General features: G+C 41.3%; 1 long non-coding RNA gene and 1 pseudogene across 1 annotated transcript in view; one reads left to right on the top strand and one right to left on the bottom strand.

Annotated features, from left to right (window-relative positions):
* LOC137040451 (uncharacterized) overlaps positions 1 to 18,675 on the top strand; it is a 130,812-nt gene that overhangs the window by 45,423 nt on the left and 66,714 nt on the right. The gene's annotated exons all lie outside the window — the stretch shown is intronic.
* Positions 1,039 to 14,358, bottom strand: LOC137040741 (zinc finger BED domain-containing protein 4-like; annotated as a pseudogene).

Genomic DNA, 18,675 nt, shown 5'->3' with positions numbered 1-18,675 from the left:
TTTAAAGCGGCAATCCTTAGTGAAAGCGCAAACATAATTTAAATCACCAGATCACATTTAGTTTTAGTAGTATGATTATTCAAAGCAGTTTTGATGGTTCATTCTTATACTGCATTAATAGCAGGAACAGCAGGACATAGCGAGCATGAGCAATGCTGCCTGCATTGAAAGTGCGAGTAATTCATGAGGGATTTTTGTTTTTTAATTTACTTTGAGTTTCAGTGACACTATTACATTAATAATCTCATTACATAGAATCATACAATGACAAAACATAATGTTAAATATAATTAATAATAATGCAATGGGGGAATATTTGTGGGTCCTGATAATAATACACAAATAATAATATAATAACAATAAAAAAGTACAAAATAAAAATAAAAACTTTATTTCAGCTTATCGGGATACATATCGTATCGGGATACATATCGTGTCGGGAGTTCAGTATCGAGATACATATTTAATCGTGACACGAGTGTATCGTTACACCCCTAAACGTTAATAATCACTTCCATGAACATGATTTCTGAGTCCTATCCCGATTTTTTTCTTACCGGCTGTGAGGTGAAGACCACATGTCCCAAGATCTTTCCCAAAACTGACCTGATTGTCGCTGGTGCAGATTAATATTAAGATCTGTTTGATCTTTCTGAATTGTAGAAATTAACCAAATGATACAAGGATCAGCAGTTGTTTCTGCACTGAAAGTAAATCCAGACACGATTAAAATCAACGTTTGGGAAGCCAAATTTTCAGTATTTTTTGCACAAAATAATAAATCATGTCAATAAAACCCTAATTTTAGTGTTTAGGATGTTATAATCTATATACATAAAAGTGACATACACATTTTTATATAAATATGGCAGCAATAAGGTACAGTAATGGTTTTATTTGGTGTATTCTTTCCTAACAATCTTTCATTCTTATCCCGAGGTTACCATTGTCAGCTGGATCTGCTCCAATTCCAGATCAGATGGTGGACCTGCACCTAGACATCAACGCAGCCCTAAATGTCAACAGATAACATGTCAACTAGACAACTCCTAGAGACGGATCCCCTGTGAGGAACTTGCTAACAGCCATCAACACAGATCCTCTGTCCTCTGCACAGACCCCTAAGGCCAGCTTCAACTCCATGTCGGCATGTTGTATCCTGATCTTCAAGCTGGTGGATCTAGATGAAATATTCTGAATTATTGCAATCCCTAGTCTGACTTGTAATGCAGCCTGAATCATATTCACACCATGTTCGTTGGCCAGAGACAACTGGTCCCCCAACTCAGCCTGGTTTCTACCAAGGGTTTTTTCTTCTCCATTTCTGTCACCTGATGGATTTTGGGTTCCTTGCCACTGTCGCCTTAGGCTTGCTTAGTTTGGGACGCTTAATATTCTACAATAGGGGTGTACTGGTAGATATGATTAACTGGTAGAAATGTATCAACTGCTACTGATTTTGGACCATCATCTCTTTCGTAGTTACGTTGCTGTTCTGCTTGTGTGGTAATGAAATCTTATCATCTGCCTGCATTTTTAAGCATTATGGTTAAAAAACAAGGGATTTTAAACTGCTAAAGTGCAGTAAGCAGTGAAAGACACCTCATTTGACGACATGTGCACGCTGTCAGAGAGACTGTTTCTAAGCACAATTTTTTTGTATCATTGGCAGCAAGAATTACAAAATGTCTATGGTATGTCTAATGTCTAATAATATTGATTTAATTGCACTGATGCTATTGGAGGAGAACTGAACTGCGCTGGATCATGTTTTCTGCAAAGCTGCTTTATAGCAAATTGAACTGATTTCATAATTGATGAACCTTACACAGTTATTGAACAGAACTGAATCAACACTGACCTGACTTCAGCTGTGACACTATTTTCTTTTTAGGGCTGCTTTACTGCAGAATTTAACTCTGTTTGAATAATTAAATAATTATTTTCATGTTTATTCCTGTAAATCTGCTTTGAAACTTTATAAAGCATTAACAAAGAAAGGTAACTTGAATTGTGCAATGGCCTGATTGTGGACCACATTTGGCAAACAGCATGTGGGCCACATGAGGATTGTGTAAAAGACCAACTGTGGCCCACATTAGGGTCAGTTCTGGTTTATATCGGCCAAAGCAAGGTATTAGATCTGGGCCTGACCTGGGCCAGAATTAAATTTAACTGTGAGCCATATGTGGGCCATTTCTGCTTCATGTGTTTTGTTCATGGCTGACATGTGGCATTGCTATTGCTTGATTGTGGCCCAAATCTGGGAAACAAAAGTGGACCACTCAAGTGCCATCATTTCACACGGTATGTGGGCCAGAGCAAGGTATTAGATATGGGCCAGACTTGGGCCAGAATTAAATTTAACTGTTAGCCAGATGTGGGCCATTTCTGCTTCATGTGTTTTGTTCATGGTTGACATGTGGCATTGCTATGGCTTGATTGTGGCCCAAATCTGGCAAACAAGAGCGGACCGCCCAAGTGCTATTATTCCATGTGGTATGTGGGCCAGAGCAAGGTATTAGATCTGGGCCGGATCTAATACCTACACATGAAGCAGAACTGGCCCACATCTGGGCAACTGTTGTGGGCCAGTTCTGCTTCATGCGTTTTGTTCATAGCTGATATGTGGCATTGCTATGGCTTGATTGTGGCCCAAATCTGGCAAACAGGAGCGGACCGCCCAAGTGCCATCATTTCACACAGTATGTGGGCCAAAGCAAGGTATTACATCTGGGCCGGATCTGGGCCAGAATTAAAATAAACTGTTGCCCAGATGTGGGCCATTTCTGCTTCATGCGTTTTGTTCATGGCTGACATGTGGCGTTGCTATGGCTTGATTGTGGCCTAGATCTGGCAAACAGGAGTGGACCACCCAAGTGCCATCATTCCACGTGGTATGTGGGCCAAAGCAAGGTATTAAATCTGGGCCGGATCTGGGCCAGAATTCAAATGAACTGTTGCCCAGATGTGGGCCAGTTCTGCTTCATGCGTTTTGTTCATGGCTGACATGCGGCGTTGCTATGGCTTGATTGTGGCCTAAATCTGACAAACGGGAGTGGACCGCCCAAGTGCCATCATTCCACGCGGGTAGTGGGCCAGATGAAAGTGTCAAGTGTGGGCCGGATCTGGGCCAGAGCAATTTTGCTATCTGGGCCAGATGTGGGCCAGTTCTGCTTCATGCGTTTTGTTCATGGCTGACATGCGGCGTTGCTATGGCTTAATTGTGGCCTAAATCTGACAAACGGGAGTGGACCGCCCAAGTGCCATCATTCCACGCGGGTAGTGGGCCAGATGAAAGTGTCAAGTATGGGCCGGATCTGGGCCAGAGCAATTTTGCTATCTGGGCCAGATGTGGGCCAGTTCTGCTTCATGCGTTTTGTTCATGGCTGACATGCGGCATTGCTATGGCTTGATTGCGGCCTAAATCTGGCAAATGGGAGCGGACCGCCCAAGTGCCATCATTCCACGCGGGTAGTGGGCCAGATGAAAGTGTAAAGTGTGGGCCGGATCTGGGCCAGAGCAATTTTGCTATCTGGGCCAGATGTGGGCCAGTTCTGCTTCATGCGTTTTGTTCATGGCTGACATGCGGCGTTGTTATGGCTTGATTGTGGCCTAAATCTGACAAACGGGAGCGGACCGCCCAAGTGCCATCATTCCACGCGGGTAGTGGGCCAGATGAAAGTGTAAAGTGCGGGCCGGATCTGGGCCAGAGCAATTTTGCTATCTGGGCCAGATGTGGGCCAGTTCTGCTTCATGCGTTTTGTTCATGGCTGACATGCGGCGTTGCTATGGCTTGATTGCGGCCTAAATCTGACAAACGGGAGCGGACCGCCCAAGTGCCATCATTCCACGCGGGTAGTGGGCCAGATGAAAGTGTAAAGTGTGGGCCGGATCTGGGCCAGAGCAATTTTGCTATCGGGCCAGATGTGGGCCAGTTCTGCTTCATGTGTTTTGTTCATGGCTGACATGCGGCGTTGCTATGGCTTGATTGCGGCCTAAATCTGGCAAACGGGAGCGGACCGCCCAAGTGCCATCATTCCACGCGGGTAGTGGGCCAGATGAAAGTGTAAAGTGTGGGCCGGATCTGGGCCAGAGCAATTTTGCTATCTGGGCCAGATGTGGGCCAGTTCTGCTTCATGCGTTTTGTTCATGGCTGACATGCGGCGTTGCTATGGCTTGATTGCGGCCTAAATCTGGCAAACGGGAGCGGACCGCCCAAGTGCCATCATTCCACGCGGGTAGTGGGCCAGATGAAAGTGTAAAGTGTGGGCCGGATCTGGGCCAGAGCAATTTTGCTATCTGGGTCTTGATCACCATTCTGGCGTCCTACATTAGCATTCATCGCAGGGATATGGTTATGTATTTTCAATGACGATCGGGTGTAGTATCTTTCCTTAATTTGTTGCAAGCATGTATTTCAGACGCACGCACATAGGACGCAGCACCTGCTCGCACAACGCGATCGGTTGTGTTGTGGCTTGTTTGTTTTGTAAACTATCCATAATGCCTTGAAAACACTACGCACAGGCTATCATTAATAATTGTTTAGCCGAACAGAACAGATGGTACAGTATATCCTCTATCTGTCTCCCCATGAATGCGTGGTAATCTCACGGGGTTTAAAGTAACATGCACCCATTTTATCATTCTAAAGTAAGCTGAATCACGGAACGGCTCAGCATTACGAGATTGCTTAACATGTTAATGTGCTCTGAGTAGTTCTCAAAAATACAGCACTGACATCAGTTCATGGATATCTCATCTAATGCTGTTCTCTCAAGCAGTGAGTCGCCATACAACATAAAATTTAAAGTGGGCCTGTGATCCTGGGGAGTTCCTGCAGACATGTTTTGCTCCATTTTTTTAGGGTCCCAATTTTGGCAAACGTCTTGCATCATCTACATTGCTTCCTTTCTTATGAGGAAGAAATGTAGTGAATGTGCTCCTTGAAGATGCTCTCATATTGCTTTATAAATAAGGGCATCATTAACCTCTACAGGTCCGCGAGGATGTGGTCGTGTTGAAGCTCTCAAATCAGGTGTAAGTAATTACCTCGACAAGCTATACATCATTATAAAGATCTAATACTAAAGTTTAAATAAAAAAAATGTCTCACCTCTGTTTTATTGTCAAAGTCTTATAATGACCGTGATGCGTTAAAGCTACACTGTGTAACTTTTTTAGTTTATTCTTAGCTAAAATCACTTAGTTCTTTCAAAAATATATGTGCTCATTAATGTATATTTACTTCCAGGGGTGGTAAAAGTACTCAAAAGTTATACTCGAGTAAAAGTATATATACCTAAATAAAAAAATACTCCAGTAAAAGTAGAAAGTCCTCCATTCAAAAATCACTTGAGTAAAAGTACAAAAGTATCCAATTTAAAACGTACTCAAGTACCGAAAGTAAAAAGTAAATATTCAAATTGACTGTAAATATCAATAATTAAGCAGGTCAATTGTTTTGGAAGTGATATGCAATGGTTTATTTGAACAAATGATAAGATTAGATACTGCAATTAAGAATTTGTTAGATTTGCAATCATAAGAGATAATGAAGCACCTTAACGCAGTATAGAGGTTGAACAAGCAATAGACATGTTCCATAACATTAGCTGCTTCAAACAGAAGATAAGCAAAGGTACAAGGAAAGACTTTTTCAGAATATCAATGAGGAAGAACCACCTCTTTAAGTTGAAATATCTTATAAAACACACCATTAAGCTACACAAAATACTACTCAAGGTCGTAAAAGCTTCTGTTCAGCTTTAGCAGAAGCTGATTTTCAAAATTGCTAGAGTCCATCCTGGCTCTCCTAGGGCTAAATAAAAGTCCTGCCGTACTAAACAGCCTCTCACATGCCGCTAAGGCAGGAAGAGGTGTGTTTAACCTGATGTACAACTTGCAGACGGAGGGAAAGGTCTTCAGCAGGCCAGTGTGGTCAGCAGAGCATGCCAAATATCCCTCAAGTTATTTGGAGCTTTCTTGTGCGTTGGACTTGATGGATGAGAAAAAGTCGAAAACTTCCATAAACTTCTATAAACTTCCACTTCAGGGATGCATAGGAACCCAAGTTGTATTGTCATAGAATGCATGCAACCTATCATGGCATGTAATTCCTTTCCTATTTGCGTTATTGTGTGTTAATCTATTGCATAGGTTATATTTTAATTTTTTTATATCGTTCTCTTACCCAGCCTAACCTTTAATAAGAGGAATGGAGTAGGGCTGTACTAGAATAATCGAATATTCGAATATTCGTTCGGTGAGGTGGCATTCGATTTTCAGTTTTGAGATTCGAATATTCGTTTTTTTTTTTTTTTTCAACACGTGAATTCCGTCGCGGACTCATTCTCACTCATGCTTGAAATAATAATAATAAATTTAAAAAAACACCGCAACATGCTTTCAATAAAAGCATCGCGCATTTTAAAGATTTAAATTAACAAAAAGTCAGAATAAGACAAAATAAATCCCTTATTTAGAATAAAACTAATTGTAATAGATATTACATTTTGTGTCATTTTAAAAACAATTCATTTATTCTTATTCAACTGTTTATAAGCATGCTACCGTGTTCTTTATTTATTACAGTTCATTGAAATCACTGTGTGTTACTAATTTAATTTCTGTTTTGGGATTCATTTGTTTTAAAGAAAGGTTCGTTATTAATACCTTATTAAAGTTCTTGCTCTCAACAGACTTTGTGTTTTGTATCACTTGTGCACTGTCCGTTTTCGGAGCATAAACCTGCCCGTGTAATGCGTACCGGAAACTGTTCTATTTAAAAGATTATTAAATGTTTATTAATATTTAAAGAATGTGTGCCACCTGATCATATTGCACCAAATGCAACACTGCACTCCACTGGGTCTGCCGCAACACATTTACGATGCCAAAGAGTGAAAAGTGAAGTCGTGAAAGATGATACAAATGCAAACCGACACTATTATTATATATTTAGCCCCACCCACCGAAGCTTCGAATATTCGATATTGATTGCCACCTAAGCTTCGAAGCTCAAAAAATGGCATTCGAAACAGCCCTAGAATGGAGTGGGGCTACGAGCCCGGCCAATGAGCCCTGGCCATTACATGGACATTGGTATTGCACTGGTCAAACAATGAACTGGTATCATATTGTAATATAACGATTACAAATAAATAATTATACCTATGACCACCGTGCACCTTTAATGTGAGGTTTAATGCATGAACTACCATCAATGCACAGTAGACATATTTATATAATATAGTATATAGTATGTGTATATAAACATATAGTATTTAGGTTTTTGAAAATAAATACTAAATATCTGTTCAAAAGAAACACACTTTGCCTTACCCTTTTTGAGGATAGTTTCATCTTTGGTCCACATCGTTTTGAATTTTGGCAGCAAGATGGCGGCTGCAATCAGCTCTGGGTCTTCCAAGATTTCACTGAAGCGGTTCTTCAAACCCAGTTGAATGGCATCAACAAGTGGCTTGGAAACCTTTAATGATGGCTTGATCCTTTCAAGTTTTGTCTTTAGTTGAGTCAGAGTGGGAAGAAGCCATCCCATCTGTATGTTGGTTTCTGCCTGCAAAATATCAATGGCCTTGGCCATTGGACTCATTATTGCTGAGTATTCCGTTAGAAAGGCCAATTCTGTTGGATTGAGCCTGAAACACAAAACAGTTAATTTAAATCTGGGGTAGTCATAGTGATAGTTTAATCAAATGTTAGGTAGTAGCTTTAGAATGGAATAGAATTTTCAATTAGGGATTTAGGATTAAGGAATTTAGGATGTTAAGAGTGGGGCAACTGTAGTGGGTTGATTAGTGTGGGGTAGATTCAGTGAATAACTGTGCTGGAGTAGTTAATAAGCTTAAGAGTTGGGTTAGGAGTGGGAAAGTTGTAATGGGGCAATTTAGTGAGTATGTATTAGTTACAAGTATGTAGAGAGGCTACAATAAAGTTGGTGTGATGTGTCTAGCTTATAGTGTAGAAGTAGTGGCATCGGAAAACAATCCCAATAAACAAAGATACAGTACTCACATTGGAATTTTGAATGCTGTGCAGACATCTCGGATGGCTCCCTCTCCTTGTTCTTTGACGATCCTCACTATTCTCTCCACTGCAAAGAACATCGAGTTCCATCTGGTTGCATTGGGCAAGTTTGCATGCATCTATGATGGTTTCTGCAGCTAAAGAGGATCGTGCACTTTTGTTCCATAGTGCCTGGCACTTTGAAAATGTGGCTCTGGACACTTTTTTGTAGGCTTCATTCGAATTTGCCTTTAGAGCATCTACCATTGACACCAAATTGAGAAGGTGGCACGCGCAACGCTGATGCTTGGGTAAATGATAGTCAAAACCATCGCCTACATCAAGCACACTTGCCACTTCTTGGAAGTTAACATCTTCCTCTTCTTGAATCTCCTCCTCATCTCCCTCGCCCGAGTTGCTTAATTCTTCAGTGTAAGTCACATTGTTGTTTTCATCCTGCTCTCCGTAAATGCGGAATGCTTTAAGAAAATTTGACCCATTGTCAGTCGTTGTTCTAACAATCTTATCACAGATCTGGTACTCTGCATGGATGTCGTTTAATGCAGCCGCTAAAACGTCAAAAGTGTGGGAGCCTTTTAACTGCCTACATGCTAGGGCTACTGAGCGCCTGTCTAAACTGTCAGGATCAAGCCAGTGAGCTGTTATGCCAATAAAGCTGCGCCTTCTGGTGGTCCAGCAGTCTGTGGTGGTCGCAATGTATTCCACCTCACTCATTGCCGCAATCAATTTCTTCTTCATAGATTTTGTAGCTTCAGCTATACTTGATCGTAGAGTGGGGCGTGACATGATGGTGGCATTGGGTTGGAGGTCGTGGATCAGGTCTTTGAATGCTTGTAGGTCCACCACTCTGAATGGTTGAAGGCCTTTAACAACAAACTTAATCACTGCTTTGTTTATTTTCACTTGTGACACCTGCTTGCTTGACATATCCAACTTGAGCTGTTTGCTAGTACTGGCAGGAGGATTTTCGTGCCAGTTTCTCTTCTGTGAGCTGTTATGACACTGCGTCAATTTAGAGTAACTCTCTAACTGATGGGGATGTTTTCTCTGCAAGAAAGATATAATTAATTAAGGGTGCGTTCACACTTGTCATGTTTGGTTCGATTAAAACGAACCCTGGTGCGGTTGCTCGGTTAGTGCGGTTCATTTGAACATATGTGAACGCTGCCACCCGAACTCTGGTGCGCACCAAACAAGCGGACCGAGACCGCTAAAAAGATGGGTCTCGGTCCGCTTCCAAACGAACTCTGGTGCGGTTCGATTGATATATGAAAGCAACACGGACCAAAGACATGTAAACGGACCAAAAACCGGACGTATAATGTCACAAGATGCCACGCATAATGCAGCTGATTTGACGACGCGGAAAGATCGGTGTACGTTATCCAAAATGAGTAACTTTAACGTTAGAGGGCAAACGTAGAGCAACGAGGAAGAGCCTCATCAATATTTGGTCTGATGAGCATGTTTCGAAAATGCTAGAAAAAACACACAAAAAGCATACCTGGCTCTTCTCATCAAAGTTCCTGTGTTGCCCATTATTAGCAGGTACAGACGACAGAACGGCCGTCTCTTTTGCACAACGGAGGAAATCCTGCTGCTGTTTTGAATGTTTTGAACATTTTATGAGCTCTTCATGAGTTCTCAGCGGGTAAAAATAATGCCACATGTATACGCATAAAATGATCGCGTTTAATCCAGCACACAGCGTTGTTTTGAACATTTCATAAGCTCTTCATGAGTTCTCTGGTAAAAAATAATGCCATGTGTTACACGCATAAAATGATCGCGTTTAATCCAGCACACAGCGTTGTTTTGAATGTTGTGAACATTTCATGAGCTCTTCATGAGTTCTCTGGTAAAAAATAATGCCATATGTACACGCATAAAATGCCCGCGCGTGTAATCCGCACACAGCATTGTTTTGCATGTTCGGTAAACGAGCTCCTACGTCATATAAACCGACCAATCAGGTTGTGAGCGTCTCCCTGTGCCTTTGGTTGGGTAACTAGGTTCGCTGTTAAAAATGCCCGTGTGAACGCTAAGCGGACCAGGACTATTATGTTTGTTTTTGTTTTTTGGTCCGGACCAAACTAACCAAACGAACCGAACTACAAGTGTGAACGCACCCTAATAAATGTGCATTCCCCTAAGTATAAAACTGTTAATAACAACCATATAGCCTACATGTGACTTGCCAGCTTTATTGAAACATGGTCCAAGTTATCAATGCAGTGATAGCTAACACTGTGTTACCCAAAGGGTGTGCTGCCTTACTGCCCAGATGTAGCACAGGAAAAATCCATATTCACTTTTTAAAAAATATTTTTATTGGCTGAAACTGTAGGCTTACCATTTCTATAAATCACATTTTAATGTAATTATTTCTAATAAAAACTGCATAGGCTACATAGAAACAGGCAACATAGCTGCATTCAATAGACTATGGTTATCTGCTGTTATTTTGTGAGCTGTTTAATGTCATGGTGGTGTGCAGTGAGATGTTTGGGTAAAACTTTACAATATGGGTGCACTAATATGCTTTATTTCATGCTTAACTAATGCAAAGATAAATATGAGTTAATGTATGACTAAATAATTTATTAATGATCACTGCATCAGCAACTAATGAACATTCTATATGATTAAAAGATTAAGTAATCATATGTTATTAGTTAAATTTGTCATAATCATTTTCTAATAACATTATATTAACTAATAGTGTAAATGCATATGTTAATTACCAAAACGGGTCAAAGTCATGCAGTTCAGTTTCCAGTTGTCTGCTTTAATTAATCATTAGCTAATGATTTGAAAAGGTGTCATTCTGTTATTACTTTACTTGTTGACGCACATGACTATATTAAATAATTCAAAATTAATTCAAAAGCCATAACCACAATGAAATCTTACGTAACAGTTAGTTAATAGTCATGTGCCTCAACAAGTAAAGTCATAACATAATGATACCTTTGCAAATTGACCCATTGTGGTAATTGTAATATTCAAGTTGTTTGAATAGATCTGTAATTCTGCATGTTAAGCAGTTCCTGTATATAGACACCCACATGTGTTTGAAGTGATCCTCGACTCTAGTTGTCTTTTTTTCTAAATAATACAGTAATTAACAGATTAATTTACACTATTAGTTAATATAACATGTTATTAGAGAATTACATGACACATGTAATTAATATAAATTCATATTTTACTTAATCATACAGAATGTTCATTAGTTACTGATGCAGTGATCATTAATAAATGGTTTAGTTCTTCATTAGTTAAGCATGAATGCTTGTTAATGCATATTAGTGCGTTACCACGACTGTTAGCTATCATTAATAAGTTATGCTTTAGCTAAATTTACTAACGTTAGCTGTTTACAAGCCACGTTTGACGTTTCAATATGAAATCATTCGGCTGACAATAGTTACAATAGTAACAACATTAACATCAACTCACCTCAACATGTTTTCTCAGATTTGAGGGTGAATTTTTGAATGCTGAAATTTCATTCACCCGTGGCAGGCAAAGAAGACATTTCAGCCGATAAGAATCTCCCTTGACCTGAGTGAATTCGAACATATCCTTGAGATATGGCCATGGGTGATATCTCTCGGGTATCTCGGGACCATTGTTGGCAGCGAGAGCCGCCCCTTCACCAGTTTCTGCGGCTATCTTCCACTTCGCAAATTCGCAATGGTGAACTGACTGCTATGTGTGTGTATGCTGGGAAAGAGCTCGCGTGCGGCGCCTCGCGCGATATTTTTATTCAAAAGAAAACCATGTTTTTTCATTGGTTTGGGAAGCAAGTGTAATAAATACTTGGAGCGGGCATGGGGAAATGTATCGGAGTAAAAAGTAAACTTTGTCTTTAATATTGTAGTGGAGTAAGAGTGAAAGTAAATACAAATAAAACATACTCAAGTAAAGTACAGATTCCCGAAAAAAATACTTAAGTAAAGTAACGAAGTATTTTTACTTCCTTACTTACCACCTCTGTTTACTTCTTTCAAGTAATAATGTATTCTTGTAATTTTATAATATACCATTGAAAATACATACGGGTGAGGGTTCAGATGGCGGTCGCCATGTTGCTCCTCCATCTTGAAAGTACATTTGCCAAAGAGGGACATACCCGTAAATTCAAGCTTCGCTTTTCGCGTTTTTACACTCGATGGCACTGTGTCGAATGTGAAGAGGAGGATTGTGATGATGGAGGATCACTCTTAAGCCCCTTTCACACTGCACGTCGGACCCGCAATATTCCCGGAACATTGCCAGGTCGCCTTTTATGTGAAAGCAACCACGTCCCGGAATTGATTACCGAATTCGACCCGGGTCGGGGACCTAGTAACATTGCGGGATATGTATCAGAGTCGCCAAGGAAGTGGAAAAGAGAATTAAGACGGCAACGCAACAGGCAAATCAACAAGACAAAAGTAAAATATTGGAGTGGCCTTTCCAAGATGGAAAGAGCTCATGAGGAGCAACGATTTTAAAAAGAACGCCGACGTTGCCTGCTTTCTTCAGCCTATTTGTGTATATTGGAAGTTTTATTGTTGCTTGGCTAATAATATCATGGTGTGCTGTGCATAACACTAGAACGACGTCTAGGATAGTTTTCCTCGCGTCAATGATGAAAAAGTATTGTTTACCTTATAACATAAATCCGTGTTCTATGACGGATAACATGAGATTAATATTTTAATTGCATTACAATTACTTAGATTAGCTTGCATTCGTCTGGGAACCTGATAGCTGATGTTAGCAATGAAATGGTAAAAAAATAACGAAAATGTAAAACTATTATTCATTTTACGTAGATTAATTTGATCCTAGATCATTTGGCAAATTTAGTTTTCAAAAGTAACCTAATCACTTGAAGCAACACTCACCGAGGTCGTACTGGAAGCCATGACTAAATCAGCCACCGTAGGAGTTGAAACGAAATTAGTGATGTTACACATGTTCGTGAACAAATCGTTCTTTTTGAACGAATCTTTTAGGTGAACGAATCGTTCTCGTTCACGTAGTCTATTCACTCATGTTTCTCGTTCACTGAAATTCCTCCCTCCACCGCAGCGTAGCGCTATTAGCAGCGAGCGCATGCGCAGCTCTGTCGACGGTTTCATTCTGTCAAAGAATGACAAAACCTCAAGCCAATAGCGTTCGAGTATGAGATGTGACGGAGCATGTGATTTGTTGAATTCAGTGAACGAATACGCCCTTTACTGACCGAGAGGCTTTGAGTCTGACTCTGAATGAGAAATGTAGTTCGTGAACGAATTGGTAGCCTACAGGTCGTTCGTTCGTGAACGAAATGAACCAGTTGTTGAAGGATACTGATAGCGAACAGCTCGGCTCGTGAAGGTGACATATTTGCAGCAAAGAAAGAAATAAACTTTGCCACTGTAATGAAAACAGTGTAATAATGCAGGTTGATGGTTACATTATTACTACAGAGTAAAGTGTGTTTGTATTTTATCTTATGTTTGAACCGTTTTCTTCATTACGTTAGAGTCATGTCATGCACTTCTCTAAAATCTGTAAAACAAAACAAAAATGTGACAGTGGCCTAAAATATCTTGTGTGTCACGTCAGTAAATAGCATTCTGAGCTACTGAACGAACTTCACTGACCGAGTTGCTGTTTTGAGTCTGAACGAGAGAGAGATACTTAGGCCATTTACCATTTAGGTCACTTGAAGCAACACTCACCGAAGAGGTCGAACTGGAAGCCATGACTAAATCGGCCACCGTAGGAGTTGAAACGAAATCGAAATTGAGAGGAACAGAAACTATTATTCACTGGATGGTCATATACCTTTTCACCACTAGATGGGGGAAAATATCACACAGTGTAGCTTTAATATGTGCCAGGAGTTATGAATACAATGATTGGCGTCTGTACCTTTTGACGTTAATGCATCTGCTCCCATTCAAAAAAAAAAAAAAAAGTTTAAAACGAGTGAAGAAATATCGATAGATTCTTTCGTTTGAGTCAAATTTCTATACAGAGAAGCATTATTCATTCAAACTTTTTTTCAAAATCCGCAGATGTATCATTATGAGTGCTGTGCACTGTGTTTTCAGCTTCATACTGGCAGCTGGAGGGTGCTGGCAAGCTATACTAGTCCACATTCAGTCCATATACCGAAACACACAAAGAACAGACAAACCATCAAGGGGGTAATCTTGCACTTGGAAAGCATACCACCCATAAGGGGCGGCATTGCTCATAGATATCTATATTAAAGGCTAGATGTCTTACTGCGGAGTCACCATCGTCATCACCGGCGGCCATCTTGTCACAGGCAAGCTTTCTGTCGGGCTCTGTGGAACCTGATGTAAGATGAGTGATCTGTACGAACATAAATACTCTTATCTCGCTGAAATCTTGACGGATTTACAAATGGTTTGGTTTCTTACAAACGTTATTAACATTGCTACAAATATGAATGTTTAACTTGTTGAAATTGCAGCTTTTTGTTTCGATAAACGACTTAATCGTGCAGCTTGTGTAAAGAAAAAAAAATTCGAACCGCTATAACTCTGTGCCAGTACTTCACACAATTATTCTGCTTATTTCCTAAGAAACTACAGGGTCTCAGCTTTCTAAAGAGGTAAGGCATTTAATGGTAGGCAAAATTAGGTGGGAAAAGTGATCTCTGAAGTAGGCACAGTGCAATGAAGGGGGGGGGGGGGAATCCTAGTAAATTGCGTTTTTGAAGTTATAATAAATGTATTTATTTTTTTTGTTTGTTTTGTTTGTTTTTAAATACAAATTATTTTATTTTATTAGTGATACTACATTGTATGTAGTATCACAAAACATTTTACAAAAATGTTTTACAAATGACAAAACATTTAAACAACGTTATTCAGATTTCACTTTCCACAACTACTAGAGACTTACAACTGTCAGACAGGTTCCTTATGTCACTTCTACGTCATCAAACTCAGTCTGAGCCTGCGCAGTTCGCTCAGCCATCGGGAAGTGAGTGCTTCTAATTGTCTTCAGTCTCGCCGTTGAAGTCTATGGGGTCGCTGTGTCCATTTCTTTTACTGTCTATGCAAAACATGCAACATTCCAGGAACTCCCTGACATAAACAAACCTTCATGAGATCGCTATTACATGCAGATTTGAAGTCAATAAACACAATCGCGACAACATATGGTTGGTCTATTTTCTTTATGCCATGTTGGGTGTTTTCATAATAGATTATTTTATAATGCAATGCTATTCGACATAGCTTTTATCAGCTGTATTAGTATATTTTCTGTCAGATGCGCTAGGACACAGTGCTTCAATTATAATAAAACACATATGTGTATTCTCGCTTGTATTTACAGCGCCAAATTCTGGTTAAGGTTCGCATTTACAACAAGGTTTAACTAGTTATTTGATAGCAGCACTAATTTTCTTCTCTGCACAAATTAACTGTCTTTACATCAGTAACTGTGATTGCATCCTGTATAGCAATTAAACCACAGCGCAGAAACATAATTATTCAAATCATTTATGAATTCAGTAAGTGAGCAAGGGTGCTCCCTTTATAAATGCATGAACTGTCAAATGCTTAATTGCAGCCAAAATCCTTCTCTAACGTAAACTGTTTTGTCTAATCTGACCACACTGCAGTTTGAATCTATTACACGTCTACTCTACATCGGTTGAATGTGTTCCCTCGCAGGCAAAATTAGCAGTTAGTGAATTATCAAATAACTATTAAATACATGTCAGCTAGGGAAAAAGTTTTCAGGATCGCGATATTTGTCTCAATTGCACAGTACGAACCCGGAGTAGGGTATCAAAGATGATTACTGCATTGATGATCGTTCTCATAGGTTTATAGGGTCCAGCAGCTAGCTATGGTCATTAGCTAGTAAAGTGCCATCATATAATTATACACTTATTTTCTACAAGGGCATATCCTTAGGTCCTCAATAGTTTGTATATTTTGATCTATTTCTTTTACTCATCGGTCATGCTGTTCAGGTTTCTCTCTTGTGGGTTCCCTAGGTTCTGATGGCTAGTTTTATCAAGCCGTAAGCGGAAGGCATGCCTATGATTTCAACTCCTCCAACTGCAGATACAAAGAACTACGGTTCTCCAACCCGTATATGAATAGGACATTCTCTTGGATCAGGTTGCTACAAATGCAGCATAAACATGCAGAGTCTGCTTCCTCTATCATGGTGTTGTGTACATCGTCGCCATCAGTATATAGTACAAGCAAGTTCTGACGCAAATTGCTCAAACACTCCAACGTCAAGTAATAATTGTCATGCAATCACAGGTGGCGGTATGCTTCTTGAATTTACTACTGCTCACTGATCCTGTTTTCATTAGTATCTATAAGCTTTCATGAACTTGTCAGTGGTCTAACATGATCTCTGTGCAGGTGGCCTATCGTAGCCTTCATCTCTACTTTGCCTTTTCAACACGAGGCTATGGTTGATTTAACTGTGCGGCTTTGTTCCTGTAAAGATATTCTCCAAGCACTTGGAGTTCTCTGCGCGAGAGGGCCCTCTGGCTTGCGGAGCAGCGCTGCTGCCGATCGTGGCTGTGCCACTCTGAGAAGCTGCACAGGCAATTATCACAGCCTCTGCCAAATTGCGTGCGATATTGCGGATTATCATGCAGCCCTAGTCAAGATGGATTTCTTCAGCACTTTAAATCTATAGTAAAGATTTAACCTTCAGGTAATACTAAGATTACCCATGCGTCGTAATAAGCATCAGATAAGTAACACTTTATCAACAAAATCCTTTTAATTAAATCTTATACGGTAAGTATTCTACCCTTACATCCATGATCTTTTATTTTAATGTTCGGCTAAGATTTATAAATATTTTTCACAACGGCGCTCCTCTCTCTAAGGCCGGGTTTCAGACCCACACCTCTCATCTGTCCTTGTAAGTTGCAGTCTTTCCACCCCTCTATACCAGACATTCTTTAGGATCAGGGCAGCCACTTCAGCAGCCGAGTGCGGCATCTCTACAGCAGCCATCAAAATCCTGGGCAGATGGTCTTCTTCTGCTTTCGAGTCTGTATAAAACCTGATTCAAAAATCATCCTCGAAGCTCAACAAGCTCGCCAGTAATGGTTCAGATAAATTCCTATTCAACTATTGCTGGTGGTGTTCTGAGCCGAATGATTCAGTGGTCTTATATTATATTAAAGATGGTCTGTGGTGCATATGTCCTATCAAAAGATGGTTTGTGGCCATGCGTCCTATCAGAAGTTGGCCTGTGGCCCATGTGTCCGATCAAAAGATGGCCTGTGGCCCATGTGTCCGATCAAAAGTTGGCCTGTGGCCCATGTGTCTTATCAAAAGATGGCCTGTGGCCCATGTGTCTTATCAAAAGATAGCCTGTGGCCCATGTGTACTATCAAAAGATGACCTGTGGCCCACGTGTATACTATCAAAGGATGGCCTGTGGCCCATGTGTACTATCAAAAGATGACCTGTGGCCCATGTGTACTATCAAAGGATGGCCTGTGGCCCATTGTGGGTTTTTGTTTTGTGTTTATGTTTCTTTTGTTATAATAAATACACTCCTTTGCACTTGAGTCCTCGCACCTGTTTTCTCGTGTGTAACGTGTCAGAAGGATCCAACCCTACTAGGAGGACTCAGCAGGAGGTGTTTCGTGTATTGTTTGTTTTCTGTGGACATGGACCTTGAAAGACATTTACAGGTGATGTGGCAGGTAAACTCCAAGTACATCCGTCAACAGGGGGCGGGTGTAAAGGAGTTTGCCTGCCAAGGACAAAGAGGTGTTTAACCTCTGTCTGGATATGCTTCTCAGTCCTAGGGAGATAAAAGAGAGATAAGAGAGAATGGGGACTCCTGGTTTCAGGGAGTTCGTGGATCGGCTGGACTCCAGTCTTCCTAGGACCAGGGTTCCGATAACTCCGGTGGTCCGTGTTCCAGTGGTTCCTATTCCCGTGGATGTAGTTCCGGTGGTCCCTGCTCCGGGGGTCCTAAGTTTGATGGCCCAGAAACTGAGGAGGAGGTGGAGAGAGACTCTTTCTGTCCCAGTGCCGGTGGTCCCAGTACCGGTGGATCGTATTCCGGTGGTCCCAGTGCCGGCAGATCGAGTGCCAGTGGATCGTATTCCGGTGGTCCCTGTGCCGGTGGATTGTGTTCCGGTGGTCCCTGTGCCGGTGGATTGTGTTCTGGTGGTCCCTGTGCCGGTGGATCGTGTTCTGGTGGTCCCAATGCCGGTGGATCGTGTTCCAGTCGATCGTATTCTGGTGTTCCCGATGCCGGTGGTCCCAGTGCTGGTGGATCGTGTTCCGGTGGTCCCTGTGCCGGTGGTCCGAATTCCAGTGGTCCCAATGCCGGTGGACTCTGTTCCGTTGGACACTGCTGGACCGGAGAAGTTTCCCCAGTGTCCTGCTCTGCTTGCGCCGTCGAGGCGCCCTGCTCTGCCTGCGCCTCTGAGGCACCCTGGTCGGCCTGCGCCACTGAGGCGCCCTGCTCTCCCTGTGCCTCTGAGGCGCCCTGCTCTCCCTGCGCCACTGAGGCGTCCTGCTCTCACCGATCCTCCCAGGCGTCCTGCTCTCACCGTGCCTCCCTGGCACCCTGCTCTGCCCATCCCTCCCTGACACC

The sequence above is a fragment of the Pseudorasbora parva genome, chromosome 14 (assembly GCF_024679245.1).
Source record: "Pseudorasbora parva isolate DD20220531a chromosome 14, ASM2467924v1, whole genome shotgun sequence".
In the NCBI taxonomy this organism is placed as follows: Eukaryota; Metazoa; Chordata; class Actinopteri; order Cypriniformes; family Gobionidae; genus Pseudorasbora; species Pseudorasbora parva.
The sequence above is the reverse complement of the archived record's forward strand: the minus strand, read 5'-3'. Positions and strand labels throughout refer to the sequence as shown.